General features: G+C 37.9%; 1 long non-coding RNA gene across 2 annotated transcripts in view; it reads left to right on the top strand.

Annotated features, from left to right (window-relative positions):
- LOC139077373 (uncharacterized) overlaps positions 1–6,000 on the top strand; it is a 73,636-nt gene continuing 67,636 nt past the window's right edge. For both annotated transcript variants that reach the window (XR_011529832.1, XR_011529833.1), the window contains exon 1: positions 1–107. This is a non-coding gene — a long non-coding RNA (uncharacterized lncRNA). The remainder of the gene's footprint in view (positions 108–6,000) is intronic.

Below are 6,000 nucleotides of genomic sequence, written 5' to 3'. Positions count from 1 at the left end.
CAGCTGGGCGCTCGCGTGGCGGCCTCGCGCCGGTGCCTGGGTCTGCGGCAGGAAGGTTGCGCTCTGCGCGCCGTTTGGGAGAGACGCCAGTGAGCCCGAGGTGTCAGGTGGGGCCGTCCGCGTCAACTCGGTGTTTACACTGACGATCTAGCGGTTTGAACACTTTAACGTTTCTTTGTCTCTCAGTCCGTAACATTCTCCTGAAGGGGACGTGGCAAACCCTGAGCCTTAGAGTTTCAATCCTGGGAAACCCCGCGGAACCAGTCCCTGAAGGGGTAGTTTTGCGCCTCCCCCCCCCCCCCCCCATTCATCTTTTTGTCTCCATAGTTTTGCCCTTCCAGAATGTGTATAGTTGGAATCGAACAGCCTGTAGGCTTTTCAGATTGCCTTGTTTCACTTAGTAATATGCATTTAAAGGTTCTCCATGTCTTATCAGGGTTTGATAGCTCATTTCTTTTTAGCACTGAATAATATCCCGTTGTCTGAAGGTACCACAGTTTACCTGTTCACCTGCTGAAGGGCATCTTGGTTGCTTCCAAGTTTGGCAATTAGGAATAAAGCTGCTATAAACCTCCATGTGCAGGTTTTTGTGTGGACATATGTCTTCAACTCCTTTGGGTAAATACCAAGGAATGCCATTGCTCGGTGGTGTGGTAAGACTGTGCTTACCAGAAATGGGTGAGAGTTCCTTTTGCTCCGCATCCTCACCAGCATTTGGTCTTGTCAGTGTTCTGGATTTTGACCATTCCAATAGGTGTGGGGGTATCTCATGATTGTTAATTTGTGTTTCTCTGATTACTTACGTCGTGGAACATCTTTTCATATGCTTATTTGCCATCTGTATGTCTTCTTTGGTGAGGTGTCTGTTAAGGTCTTTGGCCCATTTTTTTGTTGAGGTTATTTGCTTGTTGTTGCATTTTTAAGAGTTCTTCGTATGTTTTGGATAACTGTTCTTTATCAGATATGTCTTTTACAAATATTTTCTCCTAGTTTGTGGCTTGTCTTCTCATTCTTTTTATTTTTTTTATTTTTTAAGATTTTATTTTTTTCCTTTTTCTCCCCAAAGCCCCCTGGTACACAGTCGTATATTCTTAGTTGTGGGTCCTTCTAGTTGTGGTATATGGGGTGCCGCCTCAGCATGGCCTGATGAGTGGTGCCATGTCCACGCCCAGGATTCGAACTGGCGAAACCCTGGGCTGCCGCAGCAGAGCACGCGAACTTAACCACTCAGCCACGGGGCTGGCCCCTCATTCTCTTGACATTGTCTTTCACAGAGCAGAAGTGTTTAATTTTAAGGAGGTCCAGCTTACCAATTATTTCTTTCATGGATTGTGTTTGGTGTTGTATCTAAAAAGGCATCACCATACCCAAGGTCATCTAGGTTTTTTCCTATGTTATCTTCTAGGAATTTTATGGTTTTTCACTTTATACTTAGGTCTGTGATCTATTTTGAGTTCATTTTTGTGAAGGGTGAAAGGTTTTAATCTAGATTCATTTTTTTGCATGTGAATGAACGTTCAGTTGTTACAGCATCATTTGTTGAAGAGACTGTCTTTGCTCCATTATATTGCATTTACTCATTTGTCAAAGATCAGTTCACTATATTTCTGGGAGTCTATTTCTGGGCTCTCTATTCTGTTCCATTGATCTATTTGTCTCTTCTTTTTTTGTGTGTGAGGAAGATTGGCCCTGAGCTAACATCTGTTGCCAATCTTCCTCTTTTTCTTTTTTTTTCTGGTAAGGAAGATTGTTGCTGAGCTAACGTCCTTGCCGTTCTTCCTCTATTTTGTATGTGGGATGCATCCACAGCATGACTTGATGAGAGGTGTGTAGGTTTATGCCTGGGATCTGAACCCCTGAACCCTGGGCTGCCACAGCAGAGCATGTGAACTTAACCACTACCCCACTGGCCTGGCCCTAGTTTGTCTATTCTTTTGCCAGTACCACACTGTCTTAATTGCTGTAGCTTTATAGTAGGTGTTGAAGTCAGATAGTATCAGTGCTCCAACTTTGTTCTTCTCCTTCAATATTGTATTGGCTATTCTAGGTCTTTTTCCTCTCCATATAGACTTTAGAATCAATTTGGTGCTGCCCATAAAATAATTTCTGGTATTTTAATTATGATTGCATTGAATCTGTAAGTCAAATTGGGAAGAATTGACATCTTGATAATATTGAATCTTCCTATCCATGAACTTGGAATATCTCTCCATTCATTTAGTTTTTCTTTGATTTTGTTCATCAAAGTTTTGTGGTTTTCCTCATATAGATCTTGTGCATATTTATTAGATTTATACCCAAGTATTTCATTTTTTGAGTTGCTAATGTAAATGGTATTGTATTTTTAATTTCAAAATCTACTTGTTCATTATTGGTATATAGGAAAGCAGTTGACTTTTGTGTATTAAACTTGTATCGTGCAGCCTTGTTATAACTGTTTATTAGTTCCAGGAGGTTTTTTGTTGATTCTTTCAGATTTTCTACATAGATGATCATGTCATCTGCAAAAAACAAGTTTTATATCTTCCTTCTCAATATGTATACCTTTTCTTGTCTTATTGCATTAGCAAGGACTTCCAGTTTGATCTTGAAAATGAGTGGTGAGAGGGAACATTGTTGCCTTGTACCTGGTCTTAGTGGGAAAGCTTTAAGTTTCTCACCATTAAGTGTGATGTTAGCTGTGATAGCTTTCTTTAACTTAGGTTTTCTGACACAGTTCTATCTCCTTCTCCTATAGTTACTCCTAGCTTTGTTCATTTAGATTTAAATTTTTTGTTTACATAATTTGTATCATTTTTCAGAAAGGGTAGAGTATAAATGCGTATGTATATGCATGAATTGTTTTATTCATATATCTAAGAAATTGCAAAACAGAATAACAGAAATATTTCTTCCAGAGGAAATTTTGCATGAAGTTTAACGCAAAAGAAGGGAAAAAGAGAGGACTCACTTTTACTGAGTACTTACCATATTTTAGGTATTTTACATACATTATTATTTAGTTTTCACAACTTTATCTATTAGGATAGAACTAGTATATTTATAGATGAGATATCTGGAGCTTTATAAGGTTAAACAACATATCAAAGATCATACAGTTTAGTATATGACACAGCTATAATACAAATAGAGATCAGTCTGAGAAATGAACCAATGCTGTTTTCATACAACACATCATATTAATGAATTTAGCATAATTCTCAATAGTAATCAGGACCATTTAATCCCACATACATAACAAGATTATACTTGCTATTTATCTTCCTTATTACTACTTTATCAGTTTTTATTAAAATAAAATGAGGGGGTATTTCACAAGTTTCTTTCCTCATTAGGGAAATGCAAATCAAAACCACACTGGGATATCACCTCATATCTGTTAGAATGGCTATCATCAAAATGACAAGAAATAGCAAGTGCTGGCGAGAGTGTGGAGAAAAGGGAACTTTTGTATACTGTTGGTGGAAATATAAATTGGTACAGCCACTATAGAAGGCAGTATCGAAATTCCTCAAAAAATTAAAAATAGAACTATTATATGACCCAACAATTCCATTTCTGGGTATATATATATGAAGGAAACAAAATCACTATGTTGAAGAGATATCTGCACTACCATGTTCATTACAGCATTATTTACAATAGCTAAGACATGGAAACAACCTAAGTGTCCACTGATGGATGAATAGATAAAGAAAATGTGAGATATATATATATATGTGTGTGTGTGTATAATAAAATATTATTCAGCTGTAAAAAAGGAGCAAATCCTGCCATTTGTGACAACATGGTTGAACGTTGAGGTCATTATGCTAAGTGAAATAAGTCAGACACAGAAAGACAACTACTGTATGATCTCACTTATATGTGGAATCTTAAAAAAATGAATTCATCAAAACAGGGAACAGATTGGTGGTTAGTAGGGGAAAAGCAGGGGAAATGGGAGAAAACTAGTCAAAAAATGTATAAACTTCCAATTTTAAGATAAATAAGTTCTGGAGATGTGATATACAGCATGATGACTATAGCTAATAATACTGTATTGCAGATTTGAAAGTTGCTAAAAGAATAGATCTTAAAAGTTCTCAGCACAAGAAGAAAATTTTGTACTATGTATGGGGACAGATGTTAAGTAGACTTATTGTGGTGATCATTTTGCAATATATACAACTATCAAATCACTATGTTGTACACCTGAAACTAATATAATGTTATATGTCAATTATATCTCAATCAAAAAAAAAAGAAAACAAAAGGATACAAAAGTTTGAGTCATCTCTCTCAGCAATGCCTTACTTAAAAGAAGCAAGATCATGCCAACTTTTAGGGACATCGGCTAAAAACAATTTGGAATACCTAAAAGGGCTAGATGAGGAGGTATCTGCTAGACCTTTGACATTTCACCACATGCCCCATGGTTTCCCCTACTTGGAGCTGTTCACCATGAAATGGTATTTACTTACCAGTGTCATACTAGAATCACAGAGCTGGCCTGGGGGGAGAGAAAGCTTTTAACTAAAAAAGGGAGTAACCCTTTTCAAGCTATTTAGTGAGTCAATAGGAAAGAAAATGAGAAATCTGATGACATAACTCTGATATTGACAAATAAGAGAGTCCAGAACTTGCAGACGGACTGAAAAATGAATAAAATTGAATGGAAGGGAATAAGAAGAAAAACAATAATCTCATGTTCCAGCTAAGCTGGTGTTCATGCTGTACTGATTGCACCATAACAGAAACCTTTCTAGAGAACAAAATAAACACCTGCTCTAAGAGTAGTTGAGATGATCATTCACTGCTGGAGAAACTTCGTCCCAGAGGCCAACTAATGGGCTCCTGAGGAAAGAGAATATTTGGGATATGATTGACAATCTTCCCTCATAAATCCTCACTTTTTGAATTCACAGGAGACTGTATCCCTTAGGAGGAGGATAGGTTTCAGACAGCATAGGTAAGTCTCTCTTGTGCACCAAGTATGCCAATTTCTCTCCAAACCTTATTGGTGTTCAGCAGTGTAAGCCCCGTCTCTAGACTGGTGGCTACCAAGGATGCCATTCCCTCATCTTGCCTGCCTTTTGCTGTAGTGAAATTAGAGATTACAAGTCAAATCTGCCAGTTCTATGAGGAGATGGGTTCAGAAGAGATACAAGTAAAGGACTGTTGTTAGGTGTGCTTTTTAGCTTTGCCTTCTTTTGGATGGCTGTAGAAATAATAGCACCTGAAGTTACATGAATGAATGTAGAGAGACTCATCTTTACAGCTAAGAGCGCTGGGAATCAGGGAAGTGAGAGAGACGAGAGGAGGAAGGAGCCTCAATAGTATGTAAATTTTGTCCTTATTAACCAGGAGGTGCACCCAGTCAGAACCAGTTCTTTGGGGGAACAGTATGTTAGCAAAGTGACATCTGGAAATGACTGACAAAGTGGCTATGAGGAACAAGGCAGGAAAAAAACTTCAGCTCTTCCTGTTTTTAGCCACGTTTGGCTCTGCCACAGAGCAGATTGTGAGGAGGCAGAACGACAAGATGATTGAGCACTCCAGATTGGTGAGTTCACTCCCACATAGTTTACAAAGCCACTGACATCCTCATACACATTAGTCACCAGATATTTCTTGCTGCTTTCACTCTTTTCTCATGCTTTCTTTGGCTTCTGAGTTACTCTCAGTTCCTGATACAGAGGAATTATTCACAGCTTTGCTGTGCCAAACATGATCTATTCACAGACTGAAGAGGCTTACAGTTAAGTGTGATGTGGAAAATTCTGAATTTCTCTCATCTCTTGTTTCACTAATTGCAGTTGTCAAGATCATCCTTAAAGTAATGAAATGAAGTGATCTGAAAAGTAACACATTTTGTAAATAATAAATTAATAAATATTCTTAGCTAGAATCCTTAAGAAAAATATCTGGGTCTGTATTCTGTACTTATATTTTCCTGAATAAATATCATCACTCAGTCATGTCATTTTGGGTCACTTAGGTCCAAATGATGACTGTTGA

The sequence above is a fragment of the Equus przewalskii genome, chromosome 1 (assembly GCF_037783145.1).
Source record: "Equus przewalskii isolate Varuska chromosome 1, EquPr2, whole genome shotgun sequence".
NCBI classification, from domain to species: domain Eukaryota; kingdom Metazoa; phylum Chordata; class Mammalia; order Perissodactyla; family Equidae; genus Equus; species Equus przewalskii.
Note: the sequence above shows the minus strand (reverse complement) of the source record. Positions and strands in the feature narration are given on the sequence as shown.